The following is a 12886-nucleotide window of genomic DNA, read 5'->3' as shown; positions in this document are numbered from 1 at the left end:
TCTGGTGAAGCCTCTCGCCGCCCCTGAGCCTCTGGCCTGTACCCCAGTTCTGTATGCACAAATAAATAAATCTTTAAAAAAAAAAAAAACTCTTAAATTTATGTTTATCTTCAGTGCTCCATTCAGTCTTAAGTAGAAAACTCTCAATCTCCAGTTGTGTGTGTCAATTAGTCTGGGTCCTAAATATTGTTTAGGTCTTTTCCCTATTAATTTCTCCAGAAACAATTTCTGCAAATGTCAAAACACTGAAATAACCAAAATTGAAGATCTAATACTAATACAATCAGAAAGGAAATTTGTTCACCATTCTAATTTACAACATCTCAGAACAGCCAGAGTTGACAAGCAATAATATATTAGAACATAGAAGACACTTGTTTCACATAAATTTCAAAACACCAATATTAAGATTCATGTGTTTGCTCTCAAGAAACAATGTTTCCCTTTAAGTTTCAGTTTACCAAATGAACATCAAATAATTTCCCATAGGGAAAGGGAGATGTTTCATGAGGTGTCTCAGAGATCCATTTAAAGTCCATAAAATTATCTCCAATCGGGGGGACTCCCTGGTGGCAAAAGGGGTTAAGTCTTAGCACGATGAAGCTGTTTGAAGCCACTGCAGCATGAGTTCAATCCCAGCCAGGGAACTGTCCCACATGGCACAGCAGACCTCTCCTGTCTCACTTGCTGCTGCCCTCAGTAGTGTATTTCAGTAGATTCGCCTGTTGTGCTCTCCACTCTGTCTCTGGTGACTCTTCCCACTCTGGCCTACACCCCAGGTATTGTATGCATAAATAAATAAATCATTTTAAAAAATTATCTTCGGGCCTTCCCTGTGGCACAGTAGGTTGAAGCTCAGTACTGCAAAGCTGGCCGCAGCCACTGCAGCCTGAGTGTGATCCCGAGCCAGGGAGGTGACCCTCATAGCACAGCAGACCTCTCCTGACAACCCGCTGCTCCCCTCAGCAGTGTACTTGGTCCATCTGCCTGTTCTGCTACCCCCTCTGTCTCTGGTGAAGCCTCTCACCACCCCTGAGCCTCTGGCCTGTACCCCAGTTCTGTATGCATACTGGCATTTTCTTTTTATTATTTTTCTTTCTATTTTTTCTTTTTTGTGTGCAGTTTTCCATCTCAGTCGTAATCCCCATGGGCCTCCCTTCACCAATTCACTCGTGTGCCATCACCACAGTCCAGTGCACTCTTCCCACCCTGGTTCTGATCCCATTCCCCTCTCCACCCCCATAAAATGTCTCTGGTTTATAGTTGTACATTGAATAAATAAGATTTTTGTTTTAATTATCTCCAATCAGATATAAGACTGTCAATTTTTCCTAAGTTAGATTTCTGGCAAGTTCTGTCTTAAGTATTAGAGAAAACACCATTTAATTACCCAACAAAAGCAATGTAAAAGCTCCAACTAGACTCACCCAACACAATGTTGACAGAAATATACCTTTCTCGCTTTCTTATTTTGTCTCATTTCAAATAGAACCATTTTCTCTCCATCAAGGCTTAACTTATTTTATAAATTCCACGATTGGGGTTTTTAAATTTAAAAAAATATATCATTTTCTAAATCCCACTGTAGGACACGTTTAAAGACTGAACAGTTTGCCCAACTCACCACTCCTGTGCAGCCAGCACAGACACAGTTGACACAGGTGGAAGAGAAAAAGCATCAGGCTGGATCCTGCGGCCCCACAGACACGTTTCAAGCCACACCAGTACAGTCCATGCCAGTTCTCATCAACCGAAGATTTTTCTTAAAGATTTATGTATTTGTGCATACAGAACTCGGGTACAGGCCAGAGGTGCAGGGGCGGTGGGAGGCTTCACCAGAGACAGAGTGGGGAGCAGAACAGGAAATGGACAAAGTACACTGCTGAGGGGAGCAGTGGGCGGGTCAGGAGAGGTCTGCCACGCCATGTGGGCCACCTCCGGGGCAGGTGGGGATCGAACTCATGCTGAAGCAGCTGTTGTTAGCATTATAGTGCTATTCTTTAACCTGTTGTGCCACCAGGGAGGGCCCCTCTCATCAGCGAAAGATCATCACAGGCCACATGTTCTTCCTGGAAGCACCTAGGCCAGTCCCACTACATGTCTGAGCTCCAAATTTCTACAGGTACCATCAATACCAATTTTTATCCTCTGGAGGCCAACATAATTAGACACGATGAGGAATACAAACAACATATGCTGTTTTCATTTAACCCACATGGACTATCTTATAAAAATGCAGTTTTCCTCATATTTGCAAAGCCCGAGCTTCCCTTTTGTCTCATTCTAAGAATAAACCTAGTTTCTCGATGCTGCATTGATCGTTAGTGAGTTCTGAGGAAAAGGAGCCTCGGTGCTCATCGAGAGCTTGTCAGGCCAACAGCAGGGAGTTCCTACTATAATGCCGGAATGGGATGCACTACCCAAAAAACAGCCAGTCACACCACTGTAAAGACAAGAGGAAACTTTATTGCAAGCTCGAGCTTGGGCCCAACCACACACCAGAAGCGCCTGGGTGGTAGGAAGGGCCCCGGGCATTGTGAGGTAGAGTTTTTATACAGTTCCCGGGCGTGGTCTGGGTGCAATATGGGTCACTGCCTTATTGGTTGACCCTTACCACCCTCCATATTTGGTACAAAAGTTTGCCTCAGCCCATGATTGGTTGGCAGACATGGTCCATCCTAGGTCAGGGTGGCCTGGTATGGCGTCATACAGGAAGCCCCCTTCCCAAAGAACACCTAAAATGGCAGGGTAGCCTGGTATGGTGTCATACGGGAAGCCCCCTTCCAGAGTACATAGGAACTGAAGCCTAACATGGATAATTCAAGATGGAGGCTGTCATGCTCTTCACCTACTCCCTGGTCTGCCTGTGGCCCCCAGTTCCAGGCTCCTTCATCCTTCATTTCTTGGGCGCTTCTGTTCATCTCAACTCAACTGACTTTACTTCACTGTGTAAAACACTGGTGCTCACACCACAACCGCAGTTTCATGCTTGGCTATTCTTGGGTGCTGAGCCCCAAATGGGCAAGGCTTTGAAGTCTCCTAAGCCGCCTTGGGGACCCGATCAGGAAGATGCCATTTTTGGAGCTAGTGGGTTTGGAGTGCAGGGTCCTTGGGTTTACTCTGAAAAGCGTTCCCCAGAGATCCCCTTTCAGCGGCATGCAGCGAGTTTCCCAAGCACGTTTTTCTATGAGACATGTTTGTTATAGCCAAAGTGTAGGTGAATTAGGGAAAAGACAGAGAAGCAAAGGATACTTGAACAACTGTCCCGAAAGCACTTGAGAGAGGCCTGCATGGTCACAAGTGGGCTGCCTTGAGGAGAGCGGCCTCTGCTGAGAGAGGTCAGGGAAGAGAAGCCCTGGCAGGTGCAGGTCACAGGCAGGCAGGAGGCCACTGCCCTGAGGAAGGAGAGAGGATGTGGAAAGAAGCACCTGCATAGTCACAGGTGGGCAGGATCGCAGCCCTGGGCCAGGGCAGACACTGCACTGAGGCAGACTTCTCCCCTTTGTGAGAGGCTCACTCCTTGATTTTGAATAGAGTCCCCCTTTTCTGTTGTCCAGTCTGTCTCTGGTGAATTCTTTCACCCCTAAACCTCTGCCCTCATCCTTCTCTTCTCAGAACACTAAGTACTATTTAGCGATTAGGGAAGCTTGAAAAATAGGTATAGAAGGTGGGTTTGAACATCTACGACTATGTACTAGGTCCTTTGATAGACACCAATATAAATAAGACAAACTTATGCCCCAAGAATCAGCATGTTTTAAAAAGTGTATGCCGGGGCCCTCCCTGGTGGCGCAGCGGGTTAAAGCACAGCAATGAGAATCTAAAGCCGCTTCTGCATGAGTTCCATTCCCGCCTGCCCCGGAGGTGACCACATGGCGTGGCAGACCTCTCCTGACCCGCCCGCTGCTCCCCTCAGCAGTGTACTTCGTGGATCTGCCTGTTCTGCTCCCCGCTCTGCGCTCTGTCTATGGTGAAGCCTGTCACCACCCCTGAGCCTCTGGCCTGTACCCCAGTTCTGTATGCACAAATAAATAAATCTTTAAAAAAAAAAAAGTGTGTGTGCAACAAATCGTAACATAAGTAAAACATTACCGGTAAGTTGGGGTTGGAATCTATTCTATAGGTAATGGACAAGATTGCCATTTCCTGCCATCAGATCGTTGGGGTAGAGGAAGACACTTTAGATAAACTTGCGGAGCTATAGGCCACATGCCCAGAAGTGGAATGATTCATTAACAGTCATGAACATTTTCGAAGACCTTGGCCACAGATATGCCAGATTGCATTCGAAATAGCTGTAGCCTCTTATCTTATCTCCAGTCATACAAAGGAGTCTCCTTTCTCAGCACCTTGCTGGGCTGGCACTGCTGATGAATTTCTCTAGCCCAGCAAGAAAAATATACCACTGTATTTCCCTTTGTGCTGAATTACTTTTGATGAGAGATAGAGTAGATGGTTGGAGAGAGAGGAATTCTGAACTTTAAAAGGTGAAAAAATTTCCACAGCTGAGACCAGTCAATAATATGGCTCAGAGTAAAATAATATATAAAGAAACCAAAGTTGAGTTTCAGCAGCATTGTGAACAATAACAGCATTGCTAGGATTGTTAATCCTAGAATAATATTACCCAGGAACCAAGTATTCAGATAAAAAACTTCTATGTTTAGATTTTAAGAAAACAAATATTTTCATTCGGTAGTCCCAGTCTTAAATAAGATTGTATATTAAAGCCCATAGTAATAGATTAGAATGGTATTGTGTGCTTTTAAAAAGTCACATTATTTTAAAGACACACCTTAGCTGTGTCAGCAAATAGGGAAAGTACAATAAAGGTCATGTTAAGTCATGATAGTCACGAAAAACACTCATGACTTTCTGAACCCCCAGGCCGAGCAAGTTTACCAACCACTGGGTGAAATCAGCAAACCACTGGGTGAAATCACCAAATCTGTTCCGTGCACCAACAGGATTTATCAGATGGTGTTTACAAAGTAACCACAGTGTCAAACCAGTTGGTCAAGTCACTGCCCCCATATCATATCTAATACCTATAGCATAAATCAAAAAAATCTAGACTAGCACATGACTATAATAGCAAACATGCTGTTTGACGCTATATGTAACAGAACACAGATTGGCAGGATAGGTGTATAAGTAGTTACATTTAATCAAAGCAAATTAGAACTATATATGAAAAAATTAGTCTGATACATGCATCTATCCTGAGGTCATTTTAAATCAAAAAATCGTGGCCCTCCCTGGTGGCGCAGCGGGTTAAAGTGCAGCACGACAAAGCTAGCTGCAGCCTCTTCAGCATGAATTTGACCCCCAGCCAGGGAGGTGACCCCGATTGCACAAAAGACCTCTCCTGTCTCACCCCTCTGCTCCCCTCAGCAGCGTACTTCGTCGATCTGCCTGTTCTGCTCCCCACTCTGTCTCTGGTGACTCCTCTCACCACCCCTGCATTTCTGGCCTGTACCCCAGTTCTGTATGCATAAATGAATTAATTAAAAATAAATAAATTAGACCTTCCCTGGTGGCACAACGGGTAAGGATGCAGCCCTGCAAGTGAGCAGCAGCCGCTTCAGTGCAAGTTCGATCCCTGCCCCAGAGATGACCCACATGGCGCAGCAGACCAGTCCTGACCCGCCCCCTGCTTCCCTCAGCAGTGTGCTTCCATCTGCCTGTTCTGCTCCCCACTCTGTCTCTGGTGAATCCTCTCACTGCCTCTGTACCTTTGACTTGTACCCCAGTTCTGTATGCATAAATGAATAAATCTTTTAAAAAAGAAAATTATGTTAAGGCATAATTAAAAGCAAATAAATTAAAGAATTACCTTATGCCCAACTTCATTTTTAACTTTTTATTTTGAATAAGAGTCATAAGAAGTTGTAGAAAAAAGATGCATAAGGAAGTCCACTGTGCCTTTTACCTAGCTTCCTCGATCACTAGCATACTATCAAAACCACAGAAACCTAACAGCATGTCTAGTATAATATCAAAACCAGGAATCTGAAACTGATATGAACCACAGAGGTTTATTCATATTTCACTAATTTTCAAAGCAATTATGCATGTGTATAATTCCATGAAATTTTATCACTTGTGAGGTTTCATGTATAATTAAAATACAGAATTGTATTCATGTATAATTAAAATACAGAATTGTCCCATTCCTACAAGGCTGCCTATGGAACTCTTGGATATTCCCCTGATTCCTGTCCTTACCCCCTGGAAAATGACTAATCTGTTCTCCACCTGTGTATTGTTGATACTTCAAGAATGTTAGATAATTGAAATCAAGCAATATGCAATCTTTGACGCTGATGCTTTCCCTCTGAGATCCACCCAAGTTGTGGAGTGAATCAGTAGTGAATCAATCTTTGTTTTGTTTGTTTTATTTAAGATTTTTTTCTTTAATTTATTTATGCATACAAGAACTGGAGTATAGGCCAGAGGTATAGAGTGGGGGGAGTGAGAAGATTCACCAGAGACAGCGTAGGGAGCAGAACAGGCAGATCTACTGAAATACACAGCTGAGGAGAACAGCGGGCCAGACAAGAGAGGTCTGCTGCACCATATAGGTCAGCTCCCTGGCCAGGAATGGAACTGGTGCTACAGTGACTGGCCATTGCTTGATAGCCCAGAGACTTTCCCCTTGCCTTTCCAGGAAGGCTGAGGAGCTCAATCCTTGTGATCACCCTGTGGTGTTCCATAACACAAATCCACACAGTTAGCTTAACTATTCACCTGTTGAGGGCATCTGGGGTTTTTCCAGTTTAGGGTTGTTATAATTAAAGCTGCTATGAGAATTTGCTCAGATCTTACACAAACATGAGTTTTTAAATCTTGGGCTAAACGTCAACACATACAATTTCTGGATCGTAGTTTATAATAGTTTATTTTTACATATTTTTGTGCATTTTTCCATCTCAGTTGCAATCCCCCTGGGTTTCCCATCACCAAATCATCATGTGCCATCACCATAGTCTAGTGCATTTCCCTCCCCACTGTTTTTGGTCCCATTCTTCACCCCACCCCCATAAAATGTCTCTGGTATAGAGCTGTTCATCATTATTATTTTCTCTCCCAGTCCGTTATACTCCTGCTATGAGAGAAACCATCCGGTATTTTTCCTTTTCTTTCTGGCTTATTTCACTAAGCATGATCTTTTCCATGTGGTTAGTATTTTTTTAAAGAAACAAACTATTTTCCAGAGTTTGTACCATTTATATTCCCACCAGCAACAACACCCAGCTTTTCACATTCCTGCAAACCTTTTTTGTTACCACTGTACTTTATTTTAGCAATCCTGACAGGTTTGTTGTGATATCTCCTAGTGGTTTTTTGTTGTTGTTGTTTCGGTTTGGTTTTTTGCATAGAAGAATTGGGGTATAGGTCAGAGGTGCAGATGGTGAGAGGATTCACCAGAGGCAGAGTGAGGAACAGAACAGGCAGATTGACTGAAACACACTGCTGAGGGGAGCAGCAGGTGCAACAGAAGAGGTCTCTGTGCCATGTGGGTCAGCTCCCTGGCGGGGGATCGAACTCATGCTGCAGTGGCTGCGGATGGCTTCATAGTGCTGTGCTTTGACTTGTTGCACCACAAGAGAAAGCTCTCAAACTATAAAAACTCTTCACATAGCTCTGGGTCCTAGAGATTGCCTCCTATGCTCATTCCCTAAAAGATTTTAGATTTGCATTGTATGGAAAAGGTCAAGTCGATTCACTGTACATACAAGCTGACTATGGCACAACCCTCCATCCTGGTACTAAAATGTGTGAAATAGAAGAAGGGGCAGAGGTCCTGAGCAGGGCTGGCCCAGGGAGGCAGACAACTGACTATTCGAGGGTTCCAGTGTCACTTGCTGTGAATAGTTACTTCAAATTTCTAAACCAGAGAGAAGTTGCCAGTGTTCACTGATACCAGTGTTTGTGTTCAAACTTAGTCCTCCTGGAAGAGGAAGGAAGAGCACTTCTAGCTGGAGAGCTTCAAAATAAGAGAATGACAGAGAACGGGCTAAACATCTCCCCGAGTAGCAACCAAGATAGAGTCAAATTTAACTTCAAGAGGAAGGTAGAAGCCAGGTAATCGCACTCCAGCCGTGCGAGAGCACATATGTAGTAGCCACAGGATGGACATGGCAATTTGTCTGGAACACCAGCTGTGTAGAATGCAAGTCATTTAAAACAAACTCATTTCTATTACAGAAAATAACGCTAAATCCACATGCGGAAACATAAGATGTCAAACTTCAGAGAAATGTGTACTTGTGAATTGGGGCAGCAGGGATATTCAAACAACTTGAGATCCTTGTTCAATCTCCCTTACCTTCAGGGATGTTTTTATTTTATTTTCTTCAACTTTTTTCATTGAAATCTTTCTACCATGTACTTAATCAGCCCAAAGAATGGGATGCCTCCATTTTTTTTTTAAGGATGTATTAAATGCTTACCACATTTTGGGCGCTATACCAAGCACTCTAACTGTATGAACATATTGAATCTCCCAAGTTATTTTTTTAATTTATTTATTTATGCATATAGAACTGGGGTACAGGCCAGAGGTCCAGGGATGGTGAGAGGATTCCCCAGAGACAGAGTGGGGAACAGAACAGGCAGATCGAGTAAGTACACTGCTGAGGGGAGCAGCGGGTCCGGAGAGGTCCGCCGCGCCATGTGGGTCACTGGCCGACAGGGGATCAAACACGCACGGAAGCAGCGGTGCTGCGATTTAACCCATTGCACCACCAGGGAGGGCCCGTCTCTCCCAAACTCTACGAGATAATAAAAATAGCAACAACTCCAGCAATTATATAGTGTTGATCAGGCACCACATATTTTCTAAGATGGAAAGCTAGGATAGATGGATGATGAGTGGATGATAGGTAGGTAGATGACGCCTAGGCAGCTGTTTATACGTGCACACTTGCACATATAGATGGTCCCTGACTTAACGAGATTTTTCCACTTCACAATGAAAAGGAAGCACCATACATTCAGTGGAACCAGACGTGGCTGGCTCGCTGTGGCCCACCCCTGTCACAACTGGATGAATTCAACACATGTTCCCTAGGTGTGCCAGGCATTCTTTGGGGACTAGAAGTATAGCAGGAGGCCAAAGAGAAAAAGAAATCCTCGTGGGTTTACATTTAAGCTGGGAGACACCTATGGTACACAGTGGTAAGTCCTGAGGGTTAAAAATGAAACAGGAAGGGGAGTAGTTGGCATAATTATGCTGCCAGAGTGTGCAGGGACCCACACTGGGGCACAGCACTGGAACCTGAGGGCGGGGAGGTGGCTTGTCCGTAACCATCACCATCACCCGCACAGTCCTGTGCTCTCTCCTGATTCCAGCCAGAGAGTCACGAGATGTCAGAGGTGGAGTTACCCCCTGTGGGTGGCCAGAGGTTTCACTTTCTGTATGCAACGAAGAAGATCCTAAACAAATTGAATGAATTTTTGTGGCAACTTGGGCTAACAATTGCGGCTTCTTGGGCTGTAGTTGAGCAAGACTCGCAGGCTGGGTGTGGGCGGGCAGCAGAGTGCTCCCTGCCCAAGTGCAGGGTGGTGCTGTCCAGTTGGCAACCTAACCCCTGTCTCCATAGACTGTGTCGGAGACTCTTTGTTCCCTGATCACGGATTATTGGGGGGCAGAACTGGCAGGGTCTCAAGGTGGGAGCGGCGTCCGTGGGCGAGCGGAGATTCCTAAAAGGGGAAAAGGGGGAGCAGATGTGAGGAAGACACGGGAGTCTGAGTTGGGTGCACGTCATCCCATTCTGCTGTCAGCAGTTTATTTTATACACGGAGGGCAGGCAATTAACATATGAATTGGGCTGAGACCACAATCTTTTTTCTGAGAGCAGTTTGGGGTCGTATAGACCTGCAGCTCAGATTACAACATTATTGACCTATTAAAATTAAAAATAAAATTTAAAGCTAACATTTTTTTAGTGATGGTTAGCTAAAAATAAAATTCCTAAAATGCTAAAAAGACCTAAAATGCTATTCTATGACTTTCATTTTTACTAAGACATCTTAGAGGGTAAAGTCAAGTCAAGGATTAGGGTGGAGATGTGAAGGATAGAGTAAGGTCACGCGCTAGGGTGGAGTGATTCTCTTGTGAGTCAATAACAAAGAGATACAGTAAAGTTCCCCAAAAGCTGAATAGAGGATTTAGGTGACATTTCCTTATTTGAAGTTTAGACAACAGAAAACTTAAGCAGTTCTTTAGAAGGATTATGTGAGATAGTAGAGAGATGGGATTTGGGTTCTTGTCCGGGCAGTAAAAGAATTCTGATTATTCTGGTACTGCCTTGTCTTACAATATTAATTTTGTTGTAATTATTTTTATTAATCAGCCAGTTGTAATATTTTTTATTCCAAGGGGACTTTCCATCCTGAGGCAGCGCTTGCTCACCTGAGCCAGGCAGCACCTTATGGGGCTGAGGCAGTCCAGTAGAAAACTGATGGTTGCTTGGAACAGTTTGCTTATACAGAAAAGGGGGGGGGGCGGTCATAACATGAGCTAGCATGGAAATTCTGACTTTTCAGGGCATTTCCCCTCCATCCAGAATATGTCTGGTGATAGAGGTTGCTTAGCTTGTGTCAAGACTGCGTCACCCTGTCAGGCGGATGAGTAAACGGAGACAGCGGAGGGGATGGAGAGATGGAGGAGCTGGATTTTGCTAATGGTCATTAAGTTGAAAAGTTTTACCTTTTTATTTCAGGATTGAGTAAATTGGAACAAATGAAACACAAAAGTAACGCACTGCAGGTCTTTGTTCCCAGCACCGCCAGGGCTCCAAACCATGGCTGCAGCCAGGGAGGAGGACAAGGGGCAACCACTTCCTGTCCTGTCCCAGCCCACAGATGCTCCTTGGACTTAGATAAAAGATCACAAATCAGTATTTTTCTTTATCTCTTACCTGGTAAAGAAGCGACCCACACAGTTCGCCTGGGCCAAATAGTGAGAAGAAGTCTCCCTGGTCCCGGGTGCCAAAGGTCTGGGGTGAAGCTGCTTTTAGTGTTACAATCTTATTTAAGCTGCCCGAGGAGTTTGTGCTCTTCCAGCGATGTAAAAATTGAGTCACTTTATCAAATACAACCCCTCGACGTATGACTTGGTACCTTTTGTTTATTGAATCGCCTAGGTTTCTTTGAAAAGAGATGTAACTGTACTCTAGGCATCAGTTTTTCAATGGTCTTCTTGGAGTCTGTCACCATGTTGTCAAGTGCTTTTATCTTCAGTCATCCTACCAATGACTCCAGAACCCCATCTACTTTTCATATTAAAATTATGAGAGGGTAGCAAGAGAAAAACAGCCTTCTGGACAATAGTTTTACCAAATAAATAACATAATTTGAGGATCAGCAAAAAGATGATTATTTTTGACTAAAATTTTCTTTTAAAAAGATTTATTTATAAGCCAGAAAGAGAAAGAAAAATACCGGATGGTTTCACTCATAGCAGGAGTATAACGGACCAGGCGAGAAAATAACAAAAATAATGAACAACCATATACCAAAGACATTTTGCAGGGGTGAAGTGGGGAATGGGATCAAAAACGGGGGTGGGGGGTGGGGAGGGAAGTGCACGGGACTATGGTGATGGCACACGGGTGACATGGTGATGGGAAACCCGCAGGGATTACAATTGAGATGGAAAAAGAAAGTACAAAATTATGTAAAAATAAACTGTTATAAAATTTAAAAATATTTATTTATTTATCCATATAAGAACTGGGGTTTAGGTCAGAGGTGGGGATGTAAGAGGTTTCACCAGAGACAGCGTGGGGAGCAGAACAGACAGACTGACTGAAACATACAGCAGAGGGGAGCAGCAGATGGGTCAGGAGAGGTCTGCTGCGCCATGTGGGTCATGGTCCCTGGCCAGTGGTCGAACTTGTGCTGCAGTGGCTGCCCATAGCTTGACAGTGAGACTTTACCCCCTGCACCTTCAGGGGAGCCCTGATATAACTTACTAGCAAGATCCTTGGCTTTCCTTTCTCTGTATTAAGTCAGGAACACCTGGTGTGCATTTCCCAGTTCCTGCACGTCTGGTTTGGACGAGACAGGAGGTACACCAGGCTCGTGGCTACTCCCTGGGACCACACAACTCTGGAGGAGACTTTGGCTGCCACATCTTGCCCTATGTACAAAGAAGTTCTTCTGTTTATCTTATTTTTTAATGCCATGTTTTGTATGCACACACACAACATAGATAAGCAAATTGTATTATGTTCATACATAAATTATATAGGAATACAAATTAATAAACTAGAACTCCACGTGTCAGCACAGATGCTCACACATGTGGTATTATTTGACTTCTAAAATGTTTCCAAATATACCAAATTAAATTCCATATTGCTTGGAAACACATTCCTATGCCTTAAAAACATAACATAAAGAAATGCCTGGGGAAGATCAATCCCAAAGGGCAAGCTGATCAAATTAAAAGGGGTAGAAGTAAGATGATCCTGTAGGAGACTCCACAGTGAGAGTAAACTCTGCTGTATTAGCTACTGGTACATGCCCTCAGCGCTTCCTGGTAAACACCTTAATTGCTTCATGGCAAAAATGTCCAGGAATGTAAAAACAATAACAAAAGTTATCTTGATATACCTTTTACTATTACTATCATAATGTTGGTAATTGCTTACAAAACTGAAGGAGGGGCCCTTCCTGATGGTACAACAGGTTAAAGCGCAGCACTATGAAGCTGTCCACAGCCACTGCAGCACGAGTTTAATCCCCTGCCAGGGAGCTGACCCACATGGCGCAGCAGACTTCTCCTGACCCACCTGCTGCTCCCCTAAGCAGTGGACTTTGTCGATCTGCCTTTTCTGTTCTCCACTCGGTCTCTGGTGAATCCTCTCACCCC

This window comes from Condylura cristata, unplaced genomic scaffold (assembly GCF_000260355.1).
Source record: "Condylura cristata isolate star-nosed mole 26May11 unplaced genomic scaffold, ConCri1.0 scaffold00016, whole genome shotgun sequence".
Taxonomy (NCBI): domain Eukaryota; kingdom Metazoa; phylum Chordata; class Mammalia; order Eulipotyphla; family Talpidae; genus Condylura; species Condylura cristata.
The sequence above is the reverse complement of the archived record's forward strand: the minus strand, read 5'-3'. Positions refer to the sequence as shown.